This window comes from Balaenoptera ricei, chromosome 16, assembly GCF_028023285.1.
Source record: "Balaenoptera ricei isolate mBalRic1 chromosome 16, mBalRic1.hap2, whole genome shotgun sequence".
Taxonomy (NCBI): domain Eukaryota; kingdom Metazoa; phylum Chordata; class Mammalia; order Artiodactyla; family Balaenopteridae; genus Balaenoptera; species Balaenoptera ricei.
Window position 1 is genome coordinate 58419135 of NC_082654.1, and position 16088 is coordinate 58435222.

The 16088-nt window shown below is 42.5% G+C and overlaps 1 protein-coding gene across 6 annotated transcripts in view; it reads right to left on the reverse strand.

Annotated features, from left to right (window-relative positions):
* LRMDA (leucine rich melanocyte differentiation associated) overlaps positions 1 to 16088 on the reverse strand; it is a 1782822-nt gene that overhangs the window by 390817 nt on the left and 1375917 nt on the right. For all 6 annotated transcript variants that reach the window (XR_009497876.1, XR_009497874.1, XR_009497877.1 and 3 more), the window contains one exon: positions 8065 to 8228. The gene's annotated coding sequence lies outside the window, so the exon portion shown is untranslated. The remainder of the gene's footprint in view (positions 1 to 8064; positions 8229 to 16088) is intronic.

Genomic DNA, 16088 nt, shown 5'->3' on the forward strand with positions numbered 1-16088 from the left:
CACACATGCATTTTATGGATAAGGAGAACAAGAGCCAGAAAAATAAGTAACTTGCCCAAGAATGAAACTTTTTGGAAGGCTATGTCCTATAGGGGAATGGGATGGAAACGGAAAAGCAGAAAGGCTATTGGACACACAAACCCACAAAGGATCTCATGTTAAGACGTTACCTCCATACTAAGTGAAGTAAGTCAGATAGAGAAAGACATATCATATGATGTCACTTATATGTGGGATCTAGAAAAAAAAAAAATGATACAAATTAACTTACTTACAAAACAGAAGCAGACTCACAGACACAGAAAACAAACTTACGGTTACCAAAGGGGAAAGCAGCGAGGGGATACATTAGGAATTTGGGATTAACAGATATACGCTACTATATATAAAACAGATAAACAACAAGGAATGGCACAGGAAACTATATTCAGTATCTTGTAATAACCTATAATGGAAAAGAATCTGAAAAAGAAAATATGTATGTATGGCTGAGTCCCTTCGCTCACCTGAAACATTGTAAATCAACTACACTTCAATAAAAATAAACTTTAAAAAAGAGACTTTATCTCCAAACGAGGTTGTTCACACAATTGCTGTGTGACAGAACTGGGGAAAAAAATAAAGTTCATCACACAACCCAAAACTTGTGTTCCATTGTGGAAAAATACTGTCTATAACCCCTATTTTATCAATTCTGTGATTATCTTATGTGTAGTACAACTATATTGCATTTTTTTAAGTTAAAGAGTTCATTTGTTCAGCATATTTAAAAGTATAATAAAATATTTTAAAATATAACTGTTTCAATTTCACTCCTTACCCCCCCCCCCCCACCAATATACCAGAAGCCCCAAGAAAATGGAGAAGCCTAGGCCTCTTTGGACCTCACATTTGTACTGGGTATCCTTCATTTTAGTCTACACAATGCCAGAGTCCCACCCTGTGGGAAGACAAAGCCATGTATAAAAGGAAAATAACATATGGGAAAGGACGTCACAGGTACCAAATGAACCACCCAAGCCCTATGACAGCCTTGGTCCATTGCCAAAAGACACCTTCAATTATATTAATTAAGAGAAGGAAAAATCCCTCACCTCTAGATCATATCCTACTCCTGCTATTCTGTTATAATGCACTTGTAATGCCTAACTATCCCGAGCCCTTTCTGGAATATGCCATGCTTTCAGACTCCTGGGCTGGCACCATGAGGATGGAAAGGAATTGCATTTGCAAATGTCAGCCTACCTCATCCATCTCCCCTCATTCAAACAATACGCATTTGAGGTTCAGCAATTGTAGTTATATATTTTTCCTTAATGTTTTTGTAAGGTAATGGTTCTCTTATCTGAAATTCATCAGCCTGCTATAAATTTAAAGTCCATTACTGCCAATAGAGAAAAGCTAAGCACCAAACCACTTTCAATAAATTTGCACTTATGCAATTGAACTGATACGGCCTCAGAGGAAAAGGTGAAACTCATCTTGAGATATTTAAGTTAGTCTGAGTCACTGCTTCGTCTGGTGTTAAATTGGATCCATCGAGAAATGTAGGGCAGTACTCATCAGCCCTGAGTTGTAAGAAGAGATTTTAGGCTGAAAAAAATTCTGTCTCCAGCATTCATTATTAGGCGGTGTAATTCTAAGAAACCGCTGGCTGGCTCTGTTATTTGACACAACTAAATGCTACAAATGCAAACCCTGATGGATGAATATTTTTATGAACAGCATTAATCAGGCTTGGGCAAGCCCAAGGTGTAGAGATTTGTCATGTCCAGTCGTGAAGCTGCAAGTGAGAATGTCTATACACTCAAAGCCAAGAGGGCAATTACAAACATTTGCACAAGGCTTCGGGATTTACAGATAATACCGCTTTTACTCTATACACCCACCTGGATAAAACAATCATTGGTTACCATCTTCTATTCCTGATGAGGGAACTGAGGCCCAGATATGTGAAATGACCACCTTTACCAGGTGTGTGAAAGCAGTGACTTGGTATCACGTCCTCCTGGCTCTGTGTTTTTGGCAGTGGGAGATCAAGAACACACCCAATTCATGCTAATGATACATGAAAGCATCACCGTCACCATGGCAGACCACAGGGAATGATCAGTGTGAATTGTTAAGTTGTCGCCTCAGTGATTCATTGCAAACAGTTTCCCTGGAGAAGTAACAAGTTCCTGACCACAGTATTGTATGCAAATAAATAAACAAATGCTAAAACAGAACAAAAAACAGAAAACAAAAAACAAAAAAACCCAAACCAAAATCACACCCAATTTAGCAGCCTCAAAAGGCTGCCAGGATCTCTTGGTGAAGAAGGACATCTGGATCAGGAGCCAAAAGGATAAAATGTACTCTGTGGGTACAAAGAGTCACTGCTGCATCTCCCTTGGAGGGTCAGCCTCCAGAGGTTGACCACCTGAAGCAGTTCAGCTTGGGGAGAGGGGTCTGCTGGCCAATTAGAGCTGATGGTTTTACAGGCAAAAATGTTGATGGTTTTACATGACCAGGCAAGAGCTCCCAGGCTATTAGAGACTGAGGATTTAGAAATTTAAGATAAGTTCTATTTATGGTTGGAAAAAAACACCTCTCTGTGGACTCAAGCATGGGAAGTTTAGCTCCCAGGACATAATGAGCACGCTACAAGTTGTAGGGGCTTAGCTGTCAGACATCCACACACACAAACTCAACCCTCCTCAAGCCCTTCTCCCATCCCCACCCTCAGGGCCCATTCTGAGGCCAGAACTGGCATCACATACCAGTTGCAAGAACTGAACAGCATTTGCACTTAATTGGACAATATACATTATTCATGAGCCTTGAGTCTGTGATGATTTTGGCATTCATTAGGGGGGAAAATGGGGCATTAGTTTTCTTGGTACAAAACAGTCCATATTAAACTTCATTTGCCATCCACTTTTCAATGTGAGGAATTAGAAATGCTTTTAAGCAAAGTTAGGAACTATGAAATAGCTAGAGAACAAGCAGCAGCAACTTCTAAAGATGGCGAACAAAGGGGTAAAAGCTGGGATTTCCCGATGTCTCAGTACTCACAGCTCTAAGTTCTGAGTATAGGAGACGGAGAGTCAGCCTAAAATTCAAGCAGGGGAATAAAAATTGCAATGATAGTAATGATAAATGTTTGTATGCATATACATAGACTTATGTACATGTATACCATATATATTATATACAAACATCTATATTTTATATTTGCATATATGTAGGTATATATATATACACACACACACACACACACACACACACGCACACATATATATTCAAAATTTATTTCAAAGCAGTGGATGAGTTGTGCAGTGTTTGCCCTACCTCTATTTTTCCAAAATTAAAGGCATCATCTTCTGCGGGATAAATGAGGCCTAGTTTAGGGTTGTATCATGTCCTTTTTCATTCCATTTGGAATAAAAACTTCGAAACCTATCAGACGCTTTTGTAGACTGAGGTTGAATCTGCCTACTTTCCCTTTTCACAAGTGTATCTAAAGCCTCAGAATTGGGATCAACTAAGTCAATCACTTTATTTTGCAAATGAAGAAACTGAGGCACAATGAGGGGTCCCGGAGCTCTAGTGCTCAGGGGATAAGAAGTGAAGAAAATCGGACTTTCTTGGCAACTTTCATGCACCCCCTGCCCCACATGGTCACAGCTCCCTGGGAAAGCCGTTTAGTCAGAGGCTTTCAAGTCAAACAAATCTGGTGCAAACACTACTGGATCGTGGGCAAGGCTCTTCATCTCATGAAGCTTCCATTCTTCAATTATAAAAGAAGATACATTTTGGAGGTTTGTTAGAAGGTTAGAAGAGATAACTACAGCTAAAGCCCTTAGGACGATGCCTAGTGTACACTAAACCTCCGTAAAGATTCACTGCGATTGTCCTATTTCCTTTATTATAAAGTCTGAACACGCAGCTCACCTGCACAATCTAGCTACTGCTTGCTAGCTGTCCCACATGGGTGACATTTGTCTAATTTTCCCAGTTAGACGGGGAGTTCCTTAGATCAGAGTCGTCTTGTAGTCCCACTTAGTATTCTCCATGCCTGGCCTTAATTCAGCTAGTGGGTGCTCAATAATGATAAGAATTGTGTTTTACATTGTGGGACAGTTTGTAACATGGAGTCCTCTCACGCACCCCTATGATGATGCACCTGCCAACAGAAATTGGTGCTGATTGTGCTTTAATACTGCAGAAAAATCCCATGTACGAGACTACTGACAAGCAAAGTTCCCCTCTTTGTCTCAGTTATTGCTCACAAGGGCCCAGGCAGGCAGATACCACCACCCCCATTAAATAGAGGAAGACAGTGAGTTTTGGGGGAAAAGGAGTTATATGCCTGAAGTCCAGCAACAAAGGGATGGGCGTGGAAAATAATCTCAGGGTTCCCACCCTACATCCAGCACGGATTCCACTCGATACCCCTTGTCTTGGGGTAGACTCACTGTCTATTGCTGTGGTTTCAACACAAAGCGAGGTCCCTGTTTAAGGATGGTGCTTTCAGAAGAGTAGGATAAGTAGGTTGGCTCATTTCTGGAAGTATTTTATTTGAGAAGTCTCCAAAGCCTGAGTAAAGGGACTGCCCGTCACTGAGGTCTGAACCATAGCTCCAAGGGGCTCATCACAAAAGCGAAATTTCTTGGAAGTTTCCCGTTAAAATTCATGTCCATTTGCGTCAAACCCACATTAAAATGTGTGTTTCTTTTAATATATATTTCCTCCTTCAATCTAAAGGAAAACAGGTATTCCAAGAAAATGCACCATTTCTTCTTACAGTTCAGGCCACCCCTGGCCCACAGCTGTACACAGAGATTCAAAAGAATGCTTGAGGGCTATCTCTAGAGTAATCCCCAAATCTCAGCTCCAGCCCACATGTGTGATGATGACCCCACAGCCTACGATCATCGGGGCACAGCTAATGGTCCTCAGCGAGGGTGAGGGTGTGCCTGCAGACAGCAACTGGGCTGACCCTCTGTCAATTTTTCTTAAGGAGCCACTGAGGATGCCCGCTTTCCCACAAAAGCCCTAGGAGCAGCCAAACTCATTTCTCTTCTGTCCATGTGTATTAATTCCTGTTTCTGTAATGAGATACAGAAGAGAAAAAAGGGGAAGAGGACTGATGTAGAATCAGATTGGGCCTGATGAGTTATGGAGTCTGCCTTCTCATCAGTGATGTAAAACAGCCCGGGCTCTATTTACTGCTGCTGTCAGCAGGATCGATAAATAACATTTTCAGTGACATGAAGAGGGAACGCGTGAGCTCAATGAAATGAAGGGGAGCCAGAGGTAGACGCAGACAATGGCCTTTTTCTCTCCCTGCCCTGGCAGGAGTCACCTGTTTGGCTGGGAGAGACAAGGGGGTATAAATTCGGTCTGGCTTTTAAAAAGGGAAGAGGATGCATCCCCAGGAGGAAGAGAGGGCTTCTCTGCTGAGAGGGGAGGCGAGGGAGGGCATGGTCCATTGTCACCATCACTTCCCTCCTGTATCGAGCCACACCCTGTCTGAGCTGATAAGCCACCATCAGCTGGCCTGGGTGGGCAAAGCCCCATCTTCTTGGCCACTTCAGAAGGAGGTGGTGTTTGACTTATTGTTTATACTTGAGAAAGAGTACAGCGCTAAGGTGGAACCCAGAGGAGATTCGTTTGACTGCCAGAGGGCTGAGAGGATGCTGACCATTAAGAAAGGCCTCCGTGGTTAGAGGGGTGAGGTGGGGTGACCCACAGTACAGCAGAACTCCAGTTCCCTCCAGCAAGAGTCTGGAGGTCAAGAATTGACATGATCACAGAATTTCCACTTTGAAGGAATCTCTGAGGTGATCTTGTCCAACCTCCCACTAAACATCAGAATCCTCTGCTCAGTACTCGTGAGGGGCAGACCCAGCCTCTGAACACAGGGGGACCACGGACTCTTTCCATTATAGGCGCCCTCCAAGCTGCAGGGGTGGTTGAAGCATCCGATGCAAGGCAGAAGCCACAGCAACCTGCAGTCTGTCTGCTTTGCAAGGCAGGTGAGACTGGCATTCTGCTGGCGGGCTGGGATACCAGGTGTACCCAAGTGGCCCCCACACAGCCCCTCCTGCCTTTGCTTTGGGGACAATTTGCAACAAGATGCTCTCAGCTGAAAGCATAGTAAAGAAGCTCAGTTTCAGGTACAGTGGAAAAAATAACTTTGAGGACTTCATTTGCATTAATGTTTCTTTCCCCTGGAACCTTCCTAGCATGTTCATTTGGGCTAAAAACCATGCGCTGTTAAGAGTCATTTATAATATCTCAGACTCTTTGTGGCGTTTAAGAGTTTTGGCAGAAACCAGTGTGATAGATCCAGAAGCATCTAGGGGAGAGAGAGGAAGAGAAAGGAGGAAGTCATTAGTGTGGGAGAAGAAGAAGGGTGGGCAGAGAGAGGAGAGAGACGAATAGAAAGAAAGCAAGAAAGAAAAAGGGGAAACAGGGGAAAAGGAAATAGAAGGAAAAAGAGAAAAAAAGAAGAAGGGGGCTGAGCAAAAGGAGAGGTGTGAAGGGAGTAGTGAGAGACTCTTCAGCAAATCCTATTCTCCTCAACTCTGCTACAAATTTATAAACACTGTTAATTGGATGGAAGACGACATCACCAAACAAAGCTCTTCTCCAGACACTGTGTTGAAAAGTGCCAAGACATAGAATCAGAAGATTATATATATAATCATAAGTCAAGCTCTCCCTTGACTTATGATGGGGTTACGTCCCGATAAGTTCATCGTGAGTTGAGTACATCATAAATGGAAATGCATTTCGTTCCTCTAACCTACCAAACATCACAGCTTAGCCTAGCCCACCCTAAACATGCTCAGAACACTTACGTTAGCCTACAGTTGGGCAATGTCATCTAACACAAAGCCTATTTTATAATCAAGTGTTGAATCTCTCGTGTAATTTACTGAATACTGCAATGAAAATGAAAAACAGAATGGCTGCCGGGGTACTGAGTAGTTGTACGCTGGTTGTCAGTCAGGGTTGACCGTGAGCCGTGGCTGCCACTCCCAGCATCATGAGACAGTCTTGCAACGCACATCACTTGCCCAGGAAAAGACTAAAATGAAAAATTCAAAGTACAGTTTCTACTGAATGTACATTGCTTTCGCGTCATCGTAACACTGCAAAATCATGAGTCGAACCATCGGAAGTCACAGACTGTCTACATGTATATTCCAGACTCTAATCCCAAGTATTCTTTGGGGAAATCCAATGAAATCCTTCTGGCTACTGGAATATGTCATAATTAAAGTCCTTTTTAATACTCATAATAGTGGGTGCTTACTAGATGCCATGAATTGTTCAAAGTACTTATCAGTATTAACGCATCGAATCCACATGCCGGGCCTACAAAATTGGGGCCATTACCGTGCTTATTTTGCCAGCAAGCATAGAGACTGAGTAACTGTCTAGGGCCACAGAACCAGGAATGCTGGAGCACCTTATGATTCTGCCTCTCAATCACTTTTGTATCATTCATTCATTCATTCATTCATTCAAGAGACAGTTACTGAGCTCCCCATCAGCCAGGCTCGGAACCTCCCCCAGCAACAACATTTGCGCACAAAGGGCACAAGCAAGAACAGGTGCAATCTTGGCTCAAAAGGACAATGGGTCTGATGGATAAGACCTCATAATGAAAGGTAACTGCGTGGTTATTTGTCTCCATGCTCTCGAAAAGATAAGCAAGATAGGCTCACACGAATTGCATTTCTAATAAGCTCTCACACGATGTCAGTGTTGCTGGCCTGGGGATCACACTTTGAGGACTACTGGGTTAGAGATAGTATTGTACGTAGAGAGAAAAGAAGCTGAGACCTAGACCTAGACTATCACTGAGAGGTTTCCAGGTGAAGATGCAGGAGGAGAGAATGTCCACAAATCTGGAGGCAATAGGCAGATGCCACTTGGGGAAATGGAGGTGTTGGCTGGAACCGGAAATGTAAAGCTGGTGAGGGAAAGGAGGTGACGCTGAAGAGGCAGCTCAGGGCCGGGTAAACGTAACACAGCTTTCACCCAGTCCAGAAGAGGCTCACTCACCACTAACGATCCCACTGAGGTACCACAGAGGGTTTGCTGTTTCCAAACGATGAAGTCATCTTCTGACATGAAAGGCAAGTCAGACTTCCAATCACTTAGCAGTCCTTCCTCCATCTTCTCTTGGAGAAACTGCCTCAGGCTGGACCGACCTCATGTTTCTGTTGCTGCACGAGAAAAATAAACATGTACAAGTTAATGATGGGGTTTTGTCCATGATAAAACCCAGCTCTTTATAGGGATCACATGTGTGACTGCTTCTGCAGATGGTTTTGAGAGGAACTGGAAGGTCCCAATGGCTGCTAAAGAGGTTCCAAGTCCCACTATTGTAGCATTCTTATTAATCTATCCGATCACCACGGGACTCCTAATGACATGCACATGTGTATGCAGGAAAGGTAATTTATGACTATCAAATCCTCCTGAATACAGTTGTAGAGAAGGGTTTATCGGGATATCTACTTATCCATGACTGGGGTTGAGGAAGCAGAGGGCCGATCTGGCCCCTGTTAAATGTCTTCACCTGCACAGAGGTCACTGCTCATTATGTTCCCCAGACTGTGATAGACGTGCATACACAACTGTGTCAGGATCACTTAGATGTACACACAATCAATGTGATACTCACTGACCAGTCCATTTCAGTTCACGTCATAGTTACCTCGGGGCTCATATAGGCAGATATATACATTCTCTCCAGAATTGTCGTATAGCCCAAATCTCCTAACAAAATTTTAGGAGGTGTATCTCAGGGGTAGAATGGGAGGTTGGGTACCTCAGTGGGTGCTCATTACAAATAGGTAAAAATACAGCATGAAGAAAAAGAGAGGAGTGGAGACCACTCAGAATGGAATGGGAGAGAGCGGGACAGAAAAGGAAACAGATGGGGCAGCGCTGGGGCAGCGCTGGGGCACTGAATGCAAACTCCTTTTTACCAGGCTCGTGGCCTAAGAGTCTGCTGAGGAAGGAGTGGGCTTGGTTGTGGCCCAGCAGAGGCATGATGGTACTACCCTGCTCTCTGAATGAGACAGCATTCTGGCCTGGAGTGATGGAGTAGGACAAATCTTTCAAGATATAAACTAAAACAAAACAAAAATCCAAAACACCAAAAACAAAACAAAACAAAACAAAACCCCCATCATTTAAGGTCTGAAACATAATTCACAGTTTGAATTTTCTTTTCCTTCTGCCAAGAGGTACACTTCATTGAGTACCTTAAGGCCTCTGGTAGTTATCCTGAGATGACATAGGTGGGGTGGTGGCATGAGGAGAGGTATGGATAAGGAGGTCCAATCCTCCCAACCACTGCAACCACTGCTAATACAAAAAGTGACTCTTTCTTTTAGGTGTGGGGTTAGCAAGACCCAATGAACTTTTTTTTAAAAACCCTCATCAGATCTTGATCAACAGGACTGTTAATGTTTTCTCTGTCTCTCAAAACCTAATACATGTCAGGTCCCCAGCTTGTTAACTGCTGCTCTGGCCATCACTAGTTCCTGCTTCAGATGGCTGCCCCATTTATCTTAGCTTAATACATTACCATGCCAACAGAAGATGGTATATAGGTATTCTTTTATTATGCTCGATAGCATATTGAAGCAGGCTTCAATTTAAAGTGACACACACATCTAACTTTCTTCCTCCTTTAATTTGACTCAGTGGCAACACAATATGGGCATAACAGACAATGTACAGTCTATTAGCAATTTTACAGTGAATCACTGTTAGAGTCTGTCATCTCAGTATTTTTAACTGAGTTGCATATGATCTAGTTGAACATTTCATGTGTGCCTGTATTTTGCCTTGTGACAACCTGTATAGAAAGCACATCCAGCATGGCATATGAAATATGCATGCATCCTCCCATGAAAATATTTATAAATACATGATGTTAATAGTGAAAAACTTGAGGAGACCTTCAAAATGGTGGAGGAGTGAGACATGGAGATCACCTTCCTCCCCACCAATACATCAGAAATACATCTACATGTGGAACAACTCCTACAGAACACCTACTGAATGCTGGCAGAAGACCTCACACATCCCAAAAGGCAAGAAACTCCCCACGTACCTGGGTAGGGCAAAAGAAAAAAGAAAAAACAGAGACAAAAGAATAGGGATGGGATCTGCACCTCTGGGAGGGAGATGTGAAGGAGGAAAAGTTTCCACACACTGGGAAGCCCCTTCACTGGCGGAGAGGCGGGGTGGGCTGGGGGTGGGGGGAAGCTTCGGAGCCACGGAGGAGAGCGCAGCAACAGGGGCGCGGAGGGCAAAGTGGAGAGATTCCCGCACAGAGGATCGGTGCCGAGCAGCACTCACCAGCCCAAGAGGCTTGTCTGCTCACCTGCTGGGACGTGGGTGGGAGCTGGGAGCCGAGGCTTGGGCTTCGGAAGTCAGATCCCAGGGAGAGGACTGGGGTTGGCTGTGTGAACACAGCGTGAAGGGGACTAGTGTGCCACAGCTAGCCGGGAGAGAGTCCAGGAAAAAGTCTGGACCTGCCTAAGAGGCAAGAGACCATTGTTTTGGGGTGTACGAGGAGATGGGATTCAGAGAACCACCTAAACAAGCTCCAGAAATGGGCGCGAGCCGCGGCTATCAGCGCGGACCCCAGAGACGGGCATGAGACGCTAGGGCTGCTGTTGCCGCCACCAAGAAGGCTGTGTGCGAGCACAGGTCACTCTCCACACCGCCCCTCCCGGGAGCCTGTGCAGCCCGCCACTGCCAGGGTCCCGTGATCCAGGGACAACTTCCCAGGGAGAACACACGGCACGCCTCAGGCTGGTGCAACGTCACGCTGGCCTCTGCCGCCACGGGCTCGCCCCACATCCGTACCCCTCCCTCCCCCCGGCCTGAGTGAGCCAGAGCCCCCGAATCAGCTGCTCCTTTAACCCCGTCCTGTCTGAGCGAAGAACAGACGCCCTCAGGTGACCTACATGCAGAGGCGGGGCCAAATCCAAAGCTGAACCCAGGGAGCTGTGCAAACAAAGAAGAGAAAGGGAAATTTCTCCCAGCAGCCTCAGGAGCAGCAGATTAAATGTCCACAATCAACTTGATGTACCCTTCATCTGTGGAATACCTGAATAGACAATGAATCACCCCAAAATTGAGGCAGTGGACTTTGGGAGCAACTGTAGACTTGGGGTTTGCTTTCTGCATCTAATTTGTTTTTGCTGTTATGTTTATCTTAGTTTAGTATTTAGAGTTTATTATCATTGGTAGATTTGTTTATTGACTTGGTTGCTCTATTCCTTTTTTTAAAAAAATATAGATATATATATATTTTTCCTTTTTCTCTTTTTGTGAGTGAGTGTGTATGTATATGATGCTTCTTTGTGTGATTTTGTCTGTATAGCTTTGCTTTTACCATTTGTCCTAGGGTTCTGTCTGTCCTTTTTTTTTTTTTTTTTGAGTATAGATTTAGCACTGGTTATCATTGGTGGATTTGTTTTTTGGTTTGGTTGCTCTCTTCTTTCTTTTTTTTTTTTTTTAATAAATTTATTTATTTATTTATTTATTTTTGGGTGTGTTGGGTCTTCATTTCTGTGCAAGGGCTTTCTCCAGTTGCGGCAAGCGGGTGCCACTCTTCATCGCGGTGCGTGGGCCTCTCAGTGTCGCAGCCTCTCTTGTTGCAGAGCACAGGCTCCAGACGCGCAGGCTCAGTAGTTGTGGCTCACGGGCCCAGTTGCTCCGTGGCATGTGGGATCGTCCCAGACCAGGGCTCGAACCCATGTCCCCCGCATTGGCAGGCAGATTCTCAACCACTGTGCCACGAGGGAAGCCCCTCTTTCTTTTTTTTAATTACTTTTTGATTTTTTTAATTTATAATAAATAAAAAAAATTTTATTTTAATAACTTTATGTTATTTTATTTTTTTCTTTCTCTCTTTCTTTCTTTTTTCCTCCCTTTTCTTCTGAGCCATGTGGCTGACAGGGTTTTGGTGCTCTGGCCAGGTGTCAGGCTTCTGCCTCTGAGGTGGGAGAGCCGAGTTCAGGACATTGGTCCACCAGAGACCTCCCAGCTCCATAAATATCAAACAGCGAACGCTCTCCCAGAGATCTCCATCTCAACACTAAGACGCAGCTCCACTCAATGACCAGCAAGCTCCACTCCTGGATGCCCCATGCCAAACAACTAGCAAGACAGGAACACAACCCCACCTACTGGCAGAGAGGCTGCCTAAAATCATAATAAGGTCACAGACACCCCAAAACACACCACCGGAAGTGGTCCTGCCCACCAGAAAGATAAGATCCAGCCTCATCCACCAGAACACAGGCAACAGTCCGCTCCACCAGGAAGCCTACACAACCCACTGAATCAACCTCACCCACTGGGGGCAGAGACCAAAAACAATGGGAAATACGAACCTGCAGCCTGTGAAAAGGAGATCCCAAACACAGTAGGTTAAGCAAAATAAGCCAGAGAAACACACAGCAGATGAAGGAGCAAGGTAAAAACCCACCAGACCAAACAAATGAAGAGGAAATAGGCAGGCTACATGAAAAAGAATTCAGAGTAATCATAGTAAAGATGATCCAAAATCTTGCAAATAGAATGGAGAAAATACAAGAAACATTTAACAAGGACCTAGAAGAACTAAAGAGCAAACAAACAAGGATGAACAACACAATAAGTGAAATTAAGAATTCTCTAGAAGGAATCCATAGCAGAATAACTGAGGCAGAAGAACAGATAAGTGACTTGCAAGATAAACTAATGGAAATAACTACCACAGAGCAGAATAAAGAAAAAAGAATGAAAAGAACTGAGGACAGTCTCAGAGACCTCTGGGACAATATTAAGCACACCAACATGCGAATTATAGGGGTCCCAGAGGAAGAAGAGAAAAGAAAGGGACTGAGAAAATATTTGAAGAGATTATAGTTGAAAACTTCCCTAATATGGGAAAGGAAATAGGCAATCAAGTCCAGGAAGCACAGAGAATCCCATACAGGATAAATCCAAGGAGAAACATGCCAAGACACATATTAATCAAACTATCAAAAATTAAATACAAAGAAAAAACATTAAAAGAGTTGATCTTTCAGCAGAAACTCGGCAAGCCAGAGGGGAGTGGCAAGACATATTTAAAGTGATGAAAGGGAAAAACCAACAACCAAGATTCCTCTACCCAGCAAGGATGTCATTCAGATTCGACGGAGAAATTAAAACCTTTACAGACAAGCAAAAGCTAAGAGAATTCAGCACCACCAAACCAGCTTTACAACAAATGCTAAAGGAACTTCTCTAGGCAGGAAACACAAGAGAAGGAAAAGACCTATAATAACAAACCCAAAACAATTAAGAAAATGGTAATAGTAACATACATATTGATAATTACCTTAAATGTAAATGGATTAAATGCTCCAATCAAAAGACACAGACTGGCTGAATGGATACAAAAACAAGATCCGTATATATGCTGTCTACAAGAGACCCACTTCAGACCTAGGGACACATACAGACTGAAAGTGAGAGGATGGAAAAAGATATTCCATGCAAATGGAAATCAAAAGAAAGCTGGAGTAGCAATTCTCATATCAGACAAAACAGACTTTAAAATAAAGACTATTACAAGAGACAAAGAAGGACACTACCTAATGATCAAGGGATCAATCCAAGAAGAAGATATAATAATTGTAAATATTTATGTACCCAACATAGGAGCACCTCAATACATTAGGCAAATGCTAACAGCCATAAAAGGGGAATCGACAGTCACACAATCATAGTAGGGGATTTTAACACCCCACTTTCACCAATGGACAGATCATCCAAAATGAAAATAAATAAGGAAACACAGCTTTAAATGATACATTAAACAAGATGGACTTAATTGATATTTATAGGACATTCTAACCAAAAACAACAGAATACACTTTCCTCTCAAGTGCGCATGGGACATCCTCCAGGATAGATCATGTCTTGTGTCACAAATCAAGGCCTTGGTAAATTTAAGAAAACTGAAATCGTATCAAGTATCTTTTCTGACCACAACACTATGAGACTAGATATCAATTACAGGAAAAAAAATCTGTAAAAAATACAAACACATGGAGGCTAAACAACACACTACTTAATAACCAAGAGATCACTGAAGAAATCAAAGAGGAAATCAAAAAAAACTTAGAAACAAATGACAAGGGAAACACAACGATCCAAAACCTATGGGATGCAGCAAAAGCAGTTCTAAGAGGGACGTTTATAGCAATACAATCCTACCTCAAGAAATAAGAAACATCTCAAATAAACAACCTAAACTTATACCTGAAGCAATTAGAGAAAGAAGAACAAAACCCCCCAAAGTTAGCAGAAGTAAAGAAATCATAAAGATCAGATCAGAAATAAATGAAAAAGAAATGAAGGAAATGATAGCAAAGATCAATAAAACTAAAAGTTGGTTGAGAAGATAAACAAAATTGATAAACCATTAGCCAGACTCATCAAGAAAAAAAGGGAGAAGACTCAAATCAATAGAATTAGTAATGTAAAAGGAGAAGTAACAACTGACACTGCAGAAATACAAAGGATCATGAGAGATTGCTACAAGCAACTCTATGCCAATAAAATGGACAACCTGGAAGAAACGGACAAATTCTTAGAAAAGCACAATCTTCCGAGACTGAACCAGGAAAAAAATAGAAAATATAAACAGACCAATCACAAGCACTGAAATTGAGACTGTGATTAAAAATCTTCCAACAAACAAAAGCCCAGGACCAGATGGCTTCACAGGCAAATTCTATCAAACATCTAGAGAAAAGCTAACATCTATCCTTCTCAAACTCTTCCAAAATATAGCAGAGGGAGGAACCCTCCCAAACTCATTCTACGAGGCCACCATCACCCTGATACCAAAACCAGACAAGGATGTCACAAAGAAAGAAGATTACAGGCCAATATCACTTATGAACATAGATGAAAAAATCCTCAACAAAGTACTAGCAAACAGAATCCAACAGCATATTAAAAGGATCATACACCATGACCAAGTGGGGTCTATCCCAGGAATGCAAGGGTTCTTCAATATACATAAATCAATCAATGTGATAAACCATATTAACAAACTGAAGGAGAAAAACCATATGATCAACTCAATAGATGCAGAAAAAGCTTTTGACAGAATTCAACACCCATTTATGATAAAAACCCTCCATGAAAGTAGGCATAGAGGGAACTTACCTCTACGTAATAAAGGCCATATATGACAAACCCACAGCCTACATCGTTCTCAATGGTGAAAAACTGAAACCATTTCCTCTAAGATCAGGAACAAGACAAGGTTGTCTACTCTCACCACTATTATTCAACATAGTTTTGGAAGTTTTACCCACAGCAATCAGAGAAGTAAAAGAAATAAAAGGAATCCAAATCAAAAAAGAAGAAGTAAAGCTCTCACTGTCAGATGACACTGATACTATACATAGAGATGACATGATACTATACATAGAGAATCCTAAAGAAGCTACCTGAAAAGTACTAGATCTAATTAATGAATTTGGTAAAGTAGCAGGATACAAAATTAAAGCACAGAAAACTCTTGCATTCCTCTACAATAACGATGAAAAATCTGAAAGAGAAATTAAGGAGACACTCCCATTTACCACTGCAGTAAAGAGAATAAAATACCTAGGAATAAACCTACCTAAGGAGACAAAAGACCTGTATGCAGAAAACTATAAGACACTGATGAAAGAAATGAAAGATGATAGAAACAGATGGAAAGATATACCATGTTCTTGGATTGGAAGAATCAACATTGTGAAAATGACTCTACTATCCAAAGCAATCTACAGATTCAATGCAATCCCTATCAAACTACCACTGGCATTTTTCACAGAACTAGAGCCAAAAATTTCAGAATTTGTATGGAAACACAAAAGACCCCAAATAGCCAAAGCAATCTTGAGAAAGAAAAACGGAGCTGGAGGAATCAGGCTCCCTGACTTCACACTGTACTACAAAGCTACAGTAATCAAGACAGTATGGTACTGGCACAAAAACAGAAATATAGATCAATGGAAAAG